The sequence below is a fragment of the Chenopodium quinoa genome, unplaced genomic scaffold, assembly GCF_001683475.1.
Source record: "Chenopodium quinoa cultivar QQ74 unplaced genomic scaffold, ASM168347v1, whole genome shotgun sequence".
Taxonomy (NCBI): domain Eukaryota; kingdom Viridiplantae; phylum Streptophyta; class Magnoliopsida; order Caryophyllales; family Amaranthaceae; genus Chenopodium; species Chenopodium quinoa.
In genome coordinates this window covers 43,536-61,216 of record NW_018742788.1, presented here as the reverse complement: position 1 = coordinate 61,216, position 17,681 = coordinate 43,536, and the positions used below count along the sequence as shown (strand labels likewise).

The 17,681-nt window shown below is 36.7% G+C and overlaps 1 pseudogene; it reads left to right on the top strand.

The window, feature by feature from the left end:
• Positions 1-15,705, top strand: part of LOC110724914 — a 29,007-nt pseudogene extending 13,302 nt beyond the window's left edge.
• Positions 15,706-17,681: the final 1,976 nt, after the last annotated feature.

Here is a 17,681-nt window from a genome sequence, read left to right as displayed (position 1 = left end):
CTAGCTACTGCCTGCATTTCAGAAAGGCCAAATCACTCAAAATCCCCCAAATTATGGATCTTAGACAACAATTTCCCATATTAAGTTAAACTTTGTTAATTTATCTTTTTACATCTCACATGGCTGAAGCACGAGTCCGAGCTTGTTAATTTATCTTTTTATCTTTTTACATCTCACATGGCTGAAGCAGTCAATTTTCTTTTGGGCGCCATTGATGAAGGAAAGGAAATAAATTTCCAAGAAAGTGAGAAAGATGAGTTTAGAGAGTGAAAATATCAGAAATTTTGGAGCAGGGATGAAGAGGAAAAGTGACGGCTGACAGACAAAGTGAAAAGAAGTGGGAAGGTGAAAAGGGTAGAGGTGAAACGATGTGATGTAGGTTTCAAAAGTAACGTGACGGATGAAGAAAAAGTGACGGATAGTAGGGGTGTAGGGATAGTAGGGGTTGTTGTCCACATATAATATCAATGCACAAGAATCAATTAAATATTCAGCAAATTGTACAACAAAAGTACCAAACTTTGTCTTTTACTTGCTTGGCCAGTTTGATTGAAGTATACCAACTACACCTCCTTTCCTGACATTGTGTTAATTATTTCACAATTTCAAGGCAAAATTATGGAACAGCAGAAGTTAACTCCGTCAACTTTACATGGCGCTAATGTGTACAGGTGGACGTTAACAAAAAACACGTCACATTATATTTTCCCACTCAGACCCCCTATTTTACTATATTGCCCCCATGAGAAACAGGTTCTGTTTCTCACGAGGAGAAACAGAGATTTTCCCATTGGAAACATCCCAAGCTCGCCCACCATCCCTAACCAAGTTCCTCACGAGTTATAATTGGTGGTAGAACCAGAGTCGGTCACAGCAGGGAAGGGGCTGGGATTCGAGAGGTCCTAATTAAATGGAAGGGATTGCCAGACATGGAAGCCACGTGGGAGGAAGCGGAAGCAATCAAGTTGCGATTCCCTGACTTCCACCTTGAGGACAAGGTGTGTCTTTTGGGGGCGGGTAATGTAATGAACCAACCCACACCACCTCTAATCCATACGTACAGCAAGAGGAAGAGACAAGTGCAGCAGCAACAGCAACAGAGGTAGAGGAGCACTCCCCACTACAGCAGTCCGCAACATGTGCAGCAACAGCAACAGAGGTAGAGCAGCACTCCCCACTACAGCAGTCCGCAACATGTCTTAGGGGCTTATTTTATGTTGTCCTTTTGTATCTTGGGTAAATGACAGAAAGTAGTAAATGTAACAATAAGGCTTGTTGCCACATCAGCTAGTGTATTCCTATATGTAGGGGAAGTTGAGGATCGGAAAGAGGGAGCATTCAGAAAAGTGTAATTTGAACCTTGGAGACTTGTGACCTAAAGTCACTACCTTGTTCTTTCAATCCTTCATCAATCAATCAATCTGTCATTCCCGTTATTCTCTCTTTCTATTCTCTATTATTCTGTTATTTGCTAGTAGTTGCGCTGTTCGTTGCAAAAGAACATTGAGTGGCAGTTTGTGATGGTAAGAGGGAGCTGGGATAGTCACATGGTTGTGTAAATGAATATGAAGATGTGTGTAGAGAACGTAGAGGGGCATAGGGTTAATAATTGTGGTGTGAAATGAAAGAGGCAATGGTGGGAAGAGGGAAGATGAAAGGCATCGGATAGGAAGAAATACTCTTTAAGGTTTCTTTTTGTATTATAATTTGTTATTTTTTAAATTAATAATTATTTAAAAGATATGATAAATGCTTATGAGTAGTGAAATCTTAACTTATACAATAATTCATGTTATCTTGGTTTATATTTTAACTTAAAATGCGTGTAGCAAATGTATTTGAAAATTCCAAATGGGAAATTTGTTGCAGGGTGTAATAATAAATGAAAAATGTTGGAGGGATGCACACTTGCTCAATTTTTTTGTGTTTTGGCACTTGTCTACCTCTTTTTTTTCTTCTTCTTCTTCTGTAGTAACTTGTTGCTTTTTTGAAGGTCCTTGATGCTTGTTCTGCTTCAGGGAACAAAACTGTGCATCTTGCTGCTCTCATGAAAGGCAAGGGAAAGATTGTAGCATGTGAGTTGAATGCGGATCGGGTTAAACTTCTTCAAAACACTGTCAACGTAGCTGGGGCAAATAGTATCCTTTTTTTTCTCTGTTCTTACAGTTGGCTGCTGTTCTTTTGTTTAGCTCTCTCAGATGTGTGCAATATTTAAAGTGTGAAATGAAAGATAAAACCAATAATTCATTGCACTGCTCGCTTTAAGTTTACGTTTATGGTTATTTGTATCCTTGACCTAGACAACAGATGTGGAAGTTCATCATGGGAATTTTCTGAACATAGACCCAGAGGATTCAGCCTACTCAAAGGTGAAATTTTTTGGATGTTAGATAGTAGTTACTGCAACAGTGATTCTATTTGGTGAAAGCTCAAATTTGTTTATTGGCATTTCTTAATCTGGAATGATGCTGCCAATGTAAATTGATGGCAACTGTGCTTGTTTTTGTTTTCCCCACCTTTATTTTCCTGTCAAATATGATTTGTAAATTGCTACTACAGTTCCCATGATCATGAAAGCCTTTTTTTTTGAAGCTTATTAATCTTTGCTCATACGACCAAGGAACTGGATAACTTGCTGTAAACCTATATTTCACACTATTACTATTAAACACCTCATTGTATTTTCCGTTACAATGTTACATACAGAACGGTACTTATGCAGTTATGCTGGTTATGCTATGTAAATTAAGTACTCTCAATACCTAGAGGCCTAACTACTCTCCTTTGTTTCTTCCCTAATGTTGTATATTAAAACGTTTTGTAACAGCTTCGTTCTATACTCTTGGATCCTTCCTGCTCTGGATCAGGGACTGCAGCTGAAAGATTGGATCATTTACTTCCTTCACATACGAATAGTAAGTGACTAGATTTCTGATATTCCTTTTTTATTATATAAGTGATTTACCCCCATTCCCCTATCCTTTAGAAATATAGATATTTTTTCATAAGAGAAGAAATGCTAGTTGAATTTAGCTGGGATAAGCTACTGCTTTACCTTTAAAGTGTGAAGGGTCCAATAGGTGTCATTATATTGCTGGATCCTTTTTCTTTGAAGTTGCAGCAAATCACCATAAACCCCCATCTCTGTGCTTGGGTGAAGGGTAACATAACTAACATTGTAAATGTCACTTGAGTCAATTATGGATTATGTTGGGTGTGGAGATAAATCAAAGATTACTGGATTAGAGAATAGGGTTGAGGGAAATCGTACAATGTTGGGTTAAAGAATGATGTGATGTGCAATCAGGGAATGGTCATGCAAAGAAATAGAGGGTCAATGTAGATTTATTCAGATACGTGGAAAGAGAAAGTGTCACTAGAGATAGCAGTCAGAGCACCAACCACTTAAAATGTTGATTAGGCTTTAAATGGTAATTCACCCTGGTTTCATCAATACAGTCTTATCCCTTTGCTTTTCCCCCAATTCAATCTCGTTTTATTTCCTTATCTTTTTAATTTCTGTTTAATGTCCTCTTTTTACTTTTAACGTACCGAGTGAGCAATGCTAAGGATCAATCTGATACTTGGCAGTTGTCTCCTTAGGTGGTTATGATATATCAATCTGTCTCTCTGTTAGCAGTGTGATAAATTTCTGTCTCCAGGATAAACCAATGATTGTATATCGTCTAAATTCCGGATCTCTCAGCTCCTTCTCTTTTTGTAAATAGTTTATATGAAATTAATAATGATTAAGGCATCATGTATGTGGTTATATACTTATATATATACTGGATCCAAATTAACTTGCCAGAAAACACTGTAGAATTTTATTACTTCATATTTCATTGTTATTACTGTGCCAGTTCACACTTAACATCTGCATGATCATCGTTCTAGCTTGATAGTCAGATTTTAGACCGACATTAATCATGTTAATTTGTGGTTAATTTATTATGGTAATTGAAAAATGTACCAAGTATGTTAATAACAGCATGACTAAACCAGGAAGCGTGTATGCATGGCATTTAATGAGCTTAGGACAATTTCTGTTTTGACTCATCTATTGAAATTGTTGCTGGGCAGATAAAGCAGGTGTGTCTGATGTAATCCGGCTGACGAACCTTTCAGCTTTTCAGAAGAAGGCTCTAAAGCGTGTATTATCCTTTAAGAATACCGTATCACTTCATTTTGGTTTCTCACTACTTGGATATTTTATTTTAACGGAATCCTGTAACTTCTTGGTTTTTCAGAAGCAGTTTGTGTATAGTGGGAAGATATTATCCACCTTGTAATCATTCTTGCTCTAATTTTGCAGTCCCAACAGTTGAGAGGATTGTTTACAGTACATGCTCTATCCACCAACTTGAAAATGAAGATGTTATAAAATCAGTCTTACCCACGGCTTTAAAGAATGGTTTTGAACTGGCAACGCCCTTCCCTGAATGGCCTCGTCGAGGTTTGCCAGTCTTTGAAGGATGTAAGTGCTGATAAGACATACTTTCTATCTCATGAATATATCACCTGTTGACTTGCTGGTAACTAAAAACTTCTAAATTTTGTTTTCTTAAGGGAATAGAACTTGTAGCCCTGTAATTTTGTACTTCGTATTACTTTACCCAAATGAGGTGTGATATTAAAATGGACTTGGGGATATGCTTAATGCTTGAGATGAGTATAAGTTGGTAAGATTAACAATTTAGAGAGACTGTTGCGACTTGGGAGGCTGGCCTTAAGATCTCGTGGGGACCCATAAAGACTGATGCTGCTTATGGCTATATAATTCACAAACTGCGTAGGTCACACATTGATAGAACAATGTATACTACAAGAGGGGGGGTGAATTGTAATATATGTAGACTATGGTAAATTTTGCGGAATTAAATCTATTACTAAGAGAAAAGACACTGAGATAGGCAATGAATAAATTCACTATGTAAAAATGATTTACAATCACTAATACGTTGCCTAGACTCAAGTTCCGTGAGGAACTCAAGTTACCCAACTGTGATCCCTCAATCACAGTTTCTCACACTTTGTGATTCTACTCCGAATCACTTGTACAGTGTAAAGAACTCTCTCAAGTCTCACACTTTACAACTCTCACAACCCAATCCCAATTACACAATGATTACAAATATTTCCTAAAGAACTTAAGAGACTAAGGATGGAAGGAACTTCTCGTTTAAACACTTTGAAACTCTACGCTCAGAATACTTAAAATTGTTTTTCCACACTTTCAAAACTTAACATTGATCTGTTTTTTATAAGGAGTTAAACCAAGCTTCCATCAAGTTCCCACTTCCCCCTTAATCCCACGTTCTCTTTGACTGAGAAGTTGGGATGTAGGCAGAGGAAATTTAGGAACATGATTTCCCTAGCTTGACTCCTAAATCAACGTGCTTCCTTAATTTAAGTAAACAGTTATTTTTACTAAGTCAAAAATAAGTTAAAGATTTATTAAAAAGATAATTATTTATTATTAAAAAAGATAACTAAATAATTAATTAATTTAAAACTTATCATTTAAATTAATGAATTATTTTGATTTTATTTATTTATAAAATAAATCTTTTTCAAAACTGATTTTATCACTTCCTTAAATTAAGGGTTTTGAAAACCGTTTTCAAATTTTCGTTTAAAACTTTCTGAGTCAATCATCAAGTTCTTTCAGGAACTTCGAGTTTCTTCTTAATTCCTTCCAACACTTTTGTTTCTTAAGTTCGTACACTGAGTAACTAAGTATATAGAGTTGTGAGGACATCTTGAAAGCTTGCATTCATCATCAAGTCTTCCAAACTTTGTTGTTCCTACTCCGGAACATATTACTTCAAACCTGAATCTTCTGCTTAACCAAGACTCTTTAAGCATCATTAGTCGGAGTTTGTTTTACGTAAGTCAATCATCAAAATATAAGGTAGTCAATTCAACAATATTCCCCCTTTTTGATGTTGACAAACAAAAACAAACTCGGTTAAAACAAAATAATCATCCAGGCAAATTTCGTAACCATTAACTGAGTAAACTAATTATATAAACAAAACAGTAAAATAAACTAAGTATTAAGAAGTCTGCATCATTCATGAAATTAATAAATTATGAAATTTATACCTTTGCTTAAACGATGAAGACTTGAAGAGGAATCGGTTTGAGTCCAGCTTTCTGAGTTTGTTCTTCTCTTCCCCCTTTTGACATTATCAAAATGATAGAAAGAGCATGCTATATATAGTACTAAACTACGGAGGGAGTAGTAAATCTGAATTCATGAACGATTAAGCATGCGCACACAGTTTATATGCAACCAAAATGAGAATATCAAATTCAAAAACAAATCAAGCCAGTTGAGTTCAAACCAAACCAAAACAAAACGAAATGTGTAAAACAAACCAAACAAAAAAAAATCCAAAATAAACAAAAGAAAAACTAAACAAAAGAACATTGTTCATAAATCACAAGAAACAGTGGGGTAGGTATGTTTGGCAAAGACTAGGAAATGGTAGTAGCTTCATGGTAAGGGAACATCCTTGATCGCATCAAGAATGGTCTTGTAACAACTTTCCTTCACCTTAGCTTTGAATTCCTGAGTCGAGGAGGCCATATGAGCGTTTACTTTATCTTCCAGAGAAAGCATCTGAGTTTGCAACCCCTCAACTTTAGTAGCCAAGTTATCCACTTTAGAAGAAAGGTTAGTTATACTCTGTGTAAGTGTAGTGGACAAAAGCTTAAGTTCCTCCTGGATTTGCAAGGAACTAGGACCAGAGCTAAAAGAACTGAATCCGAAACCAGAAGTACAAGGCTGTGAAGCAGGTGGAGAAGGTGTGGTGTGGTGAGCAGGGGATGGAATTGAAGGTGGTGATGGAATTTCTTCTGGAACAGATGAGGAGGGACCCTGAGAAACTTGGATGGAAGTTCCTTCAGAAACTTTGGTTGAATCATCATCCAACTCAACAATAACAAGCTCAGATTACAGGGTTCTGGGTTTAGATGTAGCAAGTCTGATACTTCTCCTTCTTCTGCCTGTTACAGGGGTGTGTTTGACAGAGCCCCAATTTCCTGAAGCAACTCTCTCATTAATTCCTCTTGATCATCCTCTTCCTCCTTCTCACTCCCACTCTCTTTTGCTATTGTATCTTTCTCTTTTTCTTTTTCTCCTGCTTCCTCTGATTCACCTTCTGTTTTCTCTCGTTTGCTACTCTTCTTTTCTACTGCCCCATCACTCTTGTCTTCGTCGACCCCTTTGTCACTATCTTTTTCTATTTCTTTCTCACCAATTTCTTCTGTAATTTCCCACTATCTTCCTCTTTCTTTTCTCCTTCCCCCTCACTGTGTTCCCCCTCAGAATCACTTTGCACATCAGATGCAAAACAACTATTCCCATTCACCACTTTTAAATTCAGCTTTAACAATGATTTTTCTTGAAGGATGTGTTCAGGCTTGAGAATGTAATTCTCGGTTTGTGGCAAAGGAACTTTCAAATCCTGAAACATAACTGTCAAAAGGGAACCATAGGGTATGTGTAAGTCGGGAATGCAATGGTCCAGGTGGGCTATCATTAAGGCAGGAAAGTTAATGCTAACTTTCTTTGCTAGATAGAAGATGAGGGATGCATCTAACAGGGTTACAGTACTTCGTTTTTGGGAACGAGGAAGAATTCCTCTCCAAATGATGTTGAACAATAGTTTATGCAAAGGAGTTAAGGCATTGTGGTTAGTTGTAGTAACTTTCGGGTTTCCACCAATAAATGTGACAATTTCGGTTTCATTGTGGCCATCTACGGTGTTTTTGGATTTGTTTTTGACATAGGTTCTATATCCAATATTTGGGGTTGTAAACAATTTGGCCAAATAACCTGCATCAAACTCAATATTCACACCACCAACCGTAGCACTACATACACCATCAACGCAAACAAAAGAGGAGCAAAATTCATCCATTAATGTAGGATAAATTGGAAGCTTTGTACACAAATCCAACAAATATATCCAACTTTGATAATCCAACAACTCTAAAATTTCGGAAAACTTACAATCCGTGCACCATGAGTAATCAATTGCATAGCCAAGTAAGAATTTGTCGTTTCGGGTTTGCCGGGCTTTCTTCGAGGGTACTGCGGTGCGACGGGCCTTAGTTTTTTCTGGTTTTTCCTTGGGTTGAGTAGCCTTGCGTTTTGGAGCTTGAGAGGAGGAAGAGATTATCATAGTTGGAGGGACGAGTTTTGATGGTGAGTTCCGTCCGGATCTTCGTTCAAAGGGGTTGGAATTGATGTTGGTTTTCATGGTTGGGTGAATTTTGAGAAAATAGGAGAAGTGTATTAATGGAGGTTGGTGGGAACTTGAAGGTGAAGAGGGGTTTATGGGAAGTGACGGGTGATGATGTGACTTTTGAAGGGGTTGGAAGTGACGGTTGAGGGTTAATGGGGGAAGTTGAAGGGTTTTGTGATTCATTTACAATGATCAAGATAAAATAAAAAATTAAAGATAAAGATAAAAAATAAGATAAAATCTAATTGAGAAAATAAAAAATCTTTTTGTTGTTTTGAAATTTATAAGATAAAATTAATAAAAAGATAAAAATAAAAATTTAAAGATAAAGAAAATTAAAAATTACGAAAGAAAAAAAATTCCAGTAAGTTACTTCAAAGTAAAATACTGGTTGACCTGTACAGAGCTTTTCAAAAAGGAACTTGGAAAATAATATGGCTTAATTTGTCTTCTTCATCAACATAATCACATGATCACACACTCATTAGAATTACACACTCTTTCATTGCAAGATTCGAGATTATGTTTTTTCACACCAAGGTTATATATAGCAATGCTCAGTCGTTTCACTAAGACATACCTTGGGGTTCCAAGAAGAACTGCTCAATTCAGCTTTATCATTCCGAGTTCCAATCGCATCTTTTCGAATTTTTCTCTACTCAAAGGCTTTGTTAGAATGTCAGCAATTTGATATTCAGTTTGTACAAATTCTAATTTAATAGAGCCTTTTTCCACATTGTCTTTTAGAAAATGATGCCTAACATGAATATGCTTTACACGTGAATGATGTACTGGATCTTTTGAGATGCATATAGCACTAGTATTATCACAGTATATAGGAACACATTCTAAAATTATGCCAAAATCACGCAACTGTTGCTTTATCCATATTAATTGGGAGCAACATGCAGCAGCAGCTACATATTCTGCTTCAGCAGTGGATAGAGCTACAGTGTTTTGTTTCTTGGAACTCCAAGAAACTAGACAAGAGCCTAAGAATTGAACCATACCTGACGTGCTCTTGCGATTTACTAAGTCTCCGGCATAATCTGCATCAGCAAATCCTTTGAGATCGAATGTATCACTTAGTGGGTAGAATAAACTTAAGTCAGCCGTTCCTTTAAGATATCTCAGTATTCTTTTTACGGCAGTTAGATGCGACTCTTTTGGATTGGATTGGAACCTAGCACAAAGACCAACACTAAAAGAAATATCAGGTCTACTTGCAGTTAAATATAATAAGGAACCAATCATACCTCTATATTTCGTTTGATCCACACAAGTTCCCAAGGGATCTTCGTCTAGTCTAACATTAGTGCCCATGGGTGTGTGGTTAATCTTTGCTGTTTCAAGGTCATACTTTTTCAAAAGTTCCTTGACATATTTTTGCTGATGAATAAATATACCTGTTTCAGTTTGTTTGATTTGCAAACCGAGAAAGAAATTGAGTTCCCCCATCATACTCATTTGAAACTCACTGCTCATCAAATCAGCAAAATACTTACACAAAGATTCGTTAGTTGCACCAAAAATAATGTCATCAACGTAGATTTGTACAACTAATAAATGAGTTCCTTTAGATTTTAAAAACAAGGTTTTATCAATTTTTCCTCTTTTAAAATCATTTTCAAGAAGGAACTTTGATAGTCTTTCATACCATGCCCTAGGGGCTTGTTTTAATCCATACAACGCTTTATCAAGCTTAAAGACATGGTTAGGAAAGTTTGAATTTTCAAATCCAGGGGGTTGTTCAACGTAAACATGTTCCTTTAATAAACCATTTAAAAATGCACATTTTACTTCCATTTGATACAACTTAAAACCCATAAAAGTAGCAAATGAAATCAATATTCTAATAGCTTCAGTCTAGCAACAGGAGCAAATGTTTCCTCAAAATCAATACCTTCCTGTTGGTTATATCCCTTTACAACCAACCTAGCCTTATTTCTTACAATTGTACCATATTCATCAAGTTTGTTTCGAAAGACCCATTTTAAACCTATGACCTTTTTATCTACTGGCTTAGGTTCAAGATGCCATACCTGATTTCTTTCGAATTCATTGAGTTCCTCTTGCATGGCTATAATCTAGTCAGGGTCTTCTAAGGCTTCTTTATGGTTGCGAGGTTCCAAAGTAGATAGAAAAGCATTGAAGGCACATAAGTTCCTCGTTTGCGATCTAGTTGAGTTCCTTTGCATAAGTCACTGATAATTTTGTCCAGTGGGTGTGACTTTTGGTGCTTCCAAGGTTTGGGCTGGAAGGTTTGGATAGTAACTCGACTATTCTGATTTCCTGAGCCAGTTGCTTCTTCTTCAGTGATTTCCTCTTGTGTTATTGGTTCCTTGGCAGGTTCTTCATTCTGAGGCTGTTCTATCGAAGGAACTTCAGTCAGTATGTCGAGTTCCTTCTCTCGATTTTCATGATTTTCATTTACTCGAGTTGGCTGCTTATTTGGAATTACTGCATCTTCTTCTTGTTCTTGAGAATGTACTAGACCAATTTCAAAGTCATAGTCCTCATGTTTCTGATTACATGGAAGTGGATTAGTTTCATCAAATATAACATGCACACTTTCCTCAACACACATAGTACGTTTATTGTAAACTCTATACGCTTTACTGTTAGTAGCATATCCAAGAAATACGGCTTCATCACTTCTTTCATCGAATTTCCCTATGTTCCTTTTACCATTATTATTTACAACCAAATGCTCTCAGATGAGATATATTCGGTTTTCTTCCTTTCATAAGTTCATAGGGTGTCTTATTTAATATAGGCCTTAGCATGACACGATTTATAATATAACAGGCTGTATTCACGGCTTCTGCCCAGAAGTTCCTTGGAAGCTCGCTTGCTATTAACATGGTTCGAGCCATGTCTTCTAAGGTTATGTTCTTCCTTTCCACAACTCCATTTTGTTGTGGAGTTCTTGGAGCTGAGAAATTATGACTTAAGCCTTGTTCCCTACATAAATCATCAAATTTAAAATTCTCAAATTCAGTGCCATGATTGGATCTAAGGTGTATCAGTTGATGACCGGTGGACTTTTGAATTCTCCTGGAAAATGTAATAAACTCATCAAAAGTCTCATCTTTGCTAGACATAAAAATTACCCATGTGAATCTAGAATAATCATCAACAATTACTAAGACATACTTCTTTCCACTTCTACTTTGAATCCTTATAGGACCACACAAATCCATATGAATTAACTCTAAAGGTTTCGTGGAACTCACCATTTTCTTGGATTTAAAGGATGACCTGACCTGTTTTCCTTTCACACAAGCATCACAAATTTTGTCACATAGAAACTTGGTTGAAGGAAGTCCTACTACCAAGTCCTTTGACCTCAATTTATCAATTGAAGAAAAGCTGGCATGTCCACAACGTTTATGCCATAGAAGGGGCTCATCCTCAATGACACTTAGGCAAGTTAAATTGTTCCTTGGAACTGTATTGAGGTCCACTGTGTATGTGTTCCCTTTCCGAGTTCCTTCCAAAATAACCTCCCCTGTATCATTGTGGATGATGCTACATTTTTTCAGAATCAAAGCCTACTGAGTTACCTTTGTCACAAAATTGTGGAATGCTTAACAAACTGTGCTTGAGTCCCTCGACTAGGAACACGTTATCTATAGCATGGGAACTTGACTTTCCTACCTTTCCAATTGCAACGATTTCACCTTTCTTATTGTCACCGAAAGTCACAGTCCCTCCATGGTAGGCCTTCAGTGAGAGGAATTTTGATTTATCTCCAGTCATGTGCTTCGAACAACCACTATCGAGGTACCATGTGTTGTTCCCCCTCACTTTGGCCTCCTTTGACTTTTTAGCAGACTCACTGTGTTTAGCCATCAAACACAGGTTTGCAGTCTCTTCTTCCGTGGATTCTTCTTCATCCTCGGAACTTGTGTCTCCCCACGCAGCTATCATGGCTTTCCTGTAATCAGATTTTGAAAAGTTAGGAGTATGAGATTTTCCGTGTTCCTTCATTTTGCCTTTTCCTTTTTCTGATTCCCAGAGAGGGCATTCCTTGATGAAGTGATCTGTGTTCCCACATTTGTGGCATCCTCCTGTTTCCTTGGAATACTGGATCTTCTTGAAGTTCCTTTTCTTTTGGTCACCAAACCTTTTGTTGCGGTACAACTTTTTTAACTTCCTGACTAGCATAGCAGCTTCTTCCTCTCCAGATTCGGAATCCTCTTCACTTGGTTGGGCAAATTTTAAAGCAATTCCTCGGCTCTTTGAGCTTTCTTGACTTTTGTTTGATAGGTGAAGCTCATGAGTTATCAAGGAACCTGCAAGTTGTTCAAGGTTAAAAGTTGTAAAGTCCTTTGATTCCTGCAAAGCAGCCACTTTGGATCTCCACCGTTCATCTTCAGGAAGACTTCTTAGAATTTTGCGTACCTGTTCATCCATTGGAACAACTCTACCAAGAGAAACTAATTCATTAGTAATATTTTTAAAATGAGTAAACATTTCTTGAATAGTTTCTTTTGAACCCATTTCAAAACGTTCATATATAGAAAGCAGTATATCAATTTTAGAACGTTTGACTTCATGAGTTCCTTCGTGGGTTATTTCTAGTAAATCCCATATTTCTTTTGCTGTTTTACATCCCATAACACGAGTGTGTTCATCTGGCCCTAAACCCCAAACTAGGAGATTTTTAGCAGTAGCATTAATCTCTTTCTTCTCAAAGTCGCTTCTATCATATTCAGAGATAGGTTTAGGAATTACCTCATTTTCTGCATTGGTCTTGGTTACCTCGTAATCTCCTACTTCGATAGCTCGCCAGACTTGATAATTCTCGGACTGTATGAACATCTCCATCCTTGTCTTCCAATAGGCATAGTACTTCCCATTGAAGAGTGGTGGTCTTTGTGTAGAGTAACCTTCAGCTAGTCTCTCGTCCTTCGACATTGTTCCTCCAGGAACTTGACTCGACAGGGCTTCCTGCTTTTTCGAGTTTCTTGCTCTGATACCAATTGATAGAACAATGTATACTACAAGAGGGGGGGTGAATTGTAATATATGTAGACTATGGTAAATTTTGCGGAATTAAATCTACTACTAAGAGAAAAGACACTGAGATAGGCAATGAATAAATTCACTATGTAAAAATGATTTACAATCACTAATACGTTGCCTAGACTCAAGTTCCGTGAGGAACTCAAGTTACCCAACTGTGATCCCTCAATCACAGTTTCTCACACTTTGTGATTCTACTCCGAATCACTTGTACAGTGTAAAGAACTCTCTCAAGTCTCACACTTTACAACTCTCACAACCCAATCCCAATTACACAATGATTACAAATATTTCCTAAAGAACTTAAGAGACTAAGGATGGAAGGAACTTCTCGTTTAAACACTTTGAAACCCTACGCTCAGAATACTTAAAATTGTTTTTCCACACTTTCAAAACTTAACATTGATCTGTTTTTTATAAGGAGTTAAACCAAGCTTCCATCAAGTTCACACTTCCCCCTTAATCCCACGTTCTCTTTGACTGAGAAGTTGGGATGTAGGCAGAGGAAATTTAGGAACATGATTTCCCTAGCTTGACTCCTAAATCAACGTGCTTCCTTAATTTAAGTAAAAAATTATTTTTACTAAGTCAAAAATCAGTTAAAGATTTATTAAAAAGATAATTATTTATTATTAAAAAAGATAACTAAATAATTAATTAATTTAAAACTTATCATTTAAATTAATGAATTATTTTGATTTTATTTATTTATAAAATAAATCTTTTTCAAAACTGATTTTATCACTTCCTTAAATTAAGGGTTTTGAAAACCGTTTTCAAATTTTCGTTTAAAACTTTTTGAGTCAATCATCAAGTTCCTTCAGGAACTTCAGGTTCCTTCAGGAACTTCAGGTTCCTTCAGGAACTTCGAGTTTCTTCTTAATTCCTTCCAACACTTTTGTTTCTTAAGTTCGTACACTGAGTAACTAAGTATATAGAGTTGTGAGGACATCTTGAAAGCTTGCATTCATCATCAAATCTTCCAAACTTTGTTGTTCCTACTCCGGAACATATTACTTCAAACCTGAATCTTCTGCTTAACCAAGACTCTTTAAGCATCATTAGTCGGAATTTGTTTTACGTAAGTCAATCATCAAAATATAAGGTAGTCAATTCATCACACATGTATTGTTAATTTGTTATGCACTATGTGCCTTTTGGGGCCAAATAAAAAAATACTTCCTTTTCCTTGTGCACAAATAAAATGGTTGGGAGGGAGATATAAGCACCAAGATTTTATCGTTTGATATTCGATGCTTCTAATCCCTGACGCAGTCTGGATTAACTGCTACTGGCTCTACCCTCAAAAAGTTGACCCCCCAATCTCCAAGACCCATTTATTTGGAGGGAGCCCTAGTTTCTCATTATGAGAAACACTTTTGTTTCTCATAATGGCATTTTGAAATATAATATGATGTTTTTCACTGGTGGGGACCGCGTATGTGTCATGAGTGGGAGCCCCAAATCTTGACACATACCCTATGAGAAACAAAACTTGTTTCTCACAATGAGAAACAGAGAATTACCCATTTATTTGCCTTCAGACTTCAGTACCCATAATTTTGTAAAGTGACATCTAGTCACTTGTGGCTTATTTGGGGATGGTAGAAGTGCGAAATGTTGATTTTTTGAAAATACACATTGAAATGCATATAACAAGATCCAAATGATTATGTTTACATGTCAGTGTATAATTATGGTCTTAATTTATCAACTTTAACTTAGAAAATGAAGATGGATATCCTGTTAAAGAATATTGGAGATACTTTTTCATATATCTCGTTAGGGAATATTGGAGGTACCTTTTCATATATAAACAATAAGTAATCTTCACTTGGTTCATTTTCTGCTCAGAACTGTGGCAGTGCTGGAGTAGCTCACTGCTAGAAGGGTAGCACTGTAGCATGTCCTATCATATGCTGCGGAACCATCTATATCATTATGTGGCGATGTTTTGTATAGGAGTAGGAATAGTTCATGTGCTAGTAGTAATATTCGCTTCTAATACCCATTCATTTTTGCCTCATGATGATACATATCTGTCTATATGTGAGGTTTTACTGTGAAGCACTTCCCCATTGGATCTTGTCATTAAGTAACTTGATAAATTGCCTCAAGGCTTATGTTTGATTAATGCCTTTATCTTGTATGGCAGCTGAACACGTGCTTCGGATGGCTCCTGTTAAGGACAAAGAAGTCTTTTTTCATTGCTTTGTTTGTGAGGAAACAAGAAGAATGCAGACCAAACCAATCAAGAAATCTAAAGAAACGAAAACCTGAAATGCCGGTGCCTTTCACCAGGCTTTCAAAGATGTGGCTTCTCTCTCTGATGTTGTCTCCGCAACATGGAGGTGGCTGTTGTGCTGATGGTGGCTGTTGTCCCGGAGAAGAATCTGTTTGTCACTCTACAAATTAAGCAACTTGAAAGTTTTGTTTTTTATGGAACCATTCCCTTCAATTTTATTCCATGTTTCTGTTTTTTTTTTTTTTTTTTTTTTTTTGACAAAGGTTATTACAACAAGAACTAAGAATTAGAGCTCTCGGTATGGTCCCATTGGACTTTCTTTCAGTAGTTGCCATGATATGCGCAGGCTGGACCATATCCCTCAGCACCTTGATACAAACAAAATGTTAGAATATTGTGTAGAAAATCTTGTCTGTAATTATGTTTATTCACTTGCTATGTTTAGATTATTGTATCAAATCAGTCCATATTTCCAGGAATGATTTTAGGAGCTAATATGGCAAGTGTTAGTGTATTAATTTACCTGTAAATCAGTTGATTGTATACACAATACAGAAAATTAAAAACCCCCAAAAATTCTGTCTATTCTTTATAACTTGGTATCAGAGCTAGGTTCGTTTTTTCGGCGACCGGAAACTTGTTTGGCTTCATCATCTACCAGAAAACCGACAAAACAACTCATTATCCCAAAAATGGAGGATTTATTGCAACTGTTCTCACAGTTAAACACCAATAAAACCATGAATCAACCCCGCCGGATTACCATAAAATCTGACAAACCCTCGTCGGATAACTCATCAGGTATCACGGAAAAGAGAAAACGAGAAAAACCGACCTTAGAAACGTTCACCACCGGTAAAATACCGGACAGCGAACACCGAAACAAAGAGTGACACTAGGCGAAAAACCCCAATCCCCAACGGTTCCAACCATACATTCCCCACCGGTTTTGAACCGGTCTTTTATTTGGGGGGTGCTAAATCCTCAAAGTTTTCGCACCGGTTCGAAACCGGTGTCCAAAACAACTTTTCGCACCGGTTTTCAAGTGAACCGGTGGCAATAACAAGGGATTTAGCACCGGTTTTCACATTGAACCGGTGGCAAAAAGTTCACGCGCCATAATTAAAATTTTTTTTGGGCACCGGTTCTTTGTAAAAACCGGTGCCAAAAACCTCTATTTTTTTCTTATAAAAATTTTTAATAAATAATTATTTTAACAAATAATAATAAGGAAATTTTGAAAATAACTACCCAAAAAAGAGTCACTTTTAAATTTATCACCCAAAAAAAAAAATTTCAAAATAACCACCCATTAAATTAAATTTTCACACAGATGACCACCCATTTTGAAAATCTGGTGGAAATTTAAGACATTGGGCCCACCCAACGGCTAATAACGGCTACTTTTCCCTTTTGTAATTGAAATTGTCCACGATTTTTTCAGAGTAAACACTTCCCCAAAATTAAACCCACAAATCTCCTTCAATTTCTTCAAAATTTGCAGCGAAATCAAATGCCCTAGTTGTAGACGAATCCCCCATACATACAGCAGTTGTAATCGTAGCAGGTATGGTTTCTGAATTTTTAAAATTAGGGTTCTTATTGCAATTAATTTGGGGAAAATTGGCGGAATTGTTAGTTAGGGTTTGTTTTTTTAGCACGAATTATTTGGTTTCAATTGTATAATTAACCTTGTTTGTACAATTGGGGGAAATTAGGGTGATTAGGTAATTGGGGTTTTGTTGGATGCATGATTGTCATTGATTTGTTGTTGTTGGAAATCTTGATGCAGTAATGGAGGAGAATAAGGAGTTATTCATGTTTAAGTACTTGAGTGTTGCTATAGACATTGAATATGAAGTAGGCAAACATAATTTGTTGGACACAGCAATAGCAATTGAGGATCAAATTCGTGAAATGGAAGATCCAGTAGAAGGATCAATTGACCTCCTGCATCCCACATTTCAATATATATATAAAGGGAAGTATTGGACTTTAGAAGATGATGGTGATGTGTTCAAGATGATTAGGAGGTTACCTAATAAGGACATGTATACCATACATGTTGGGAGCACAGATGACCCTGGTTTCTTGGATGACTGTATATTAGAGCACAAGATGAAGCAAAATGGGACATGGCCACCCCC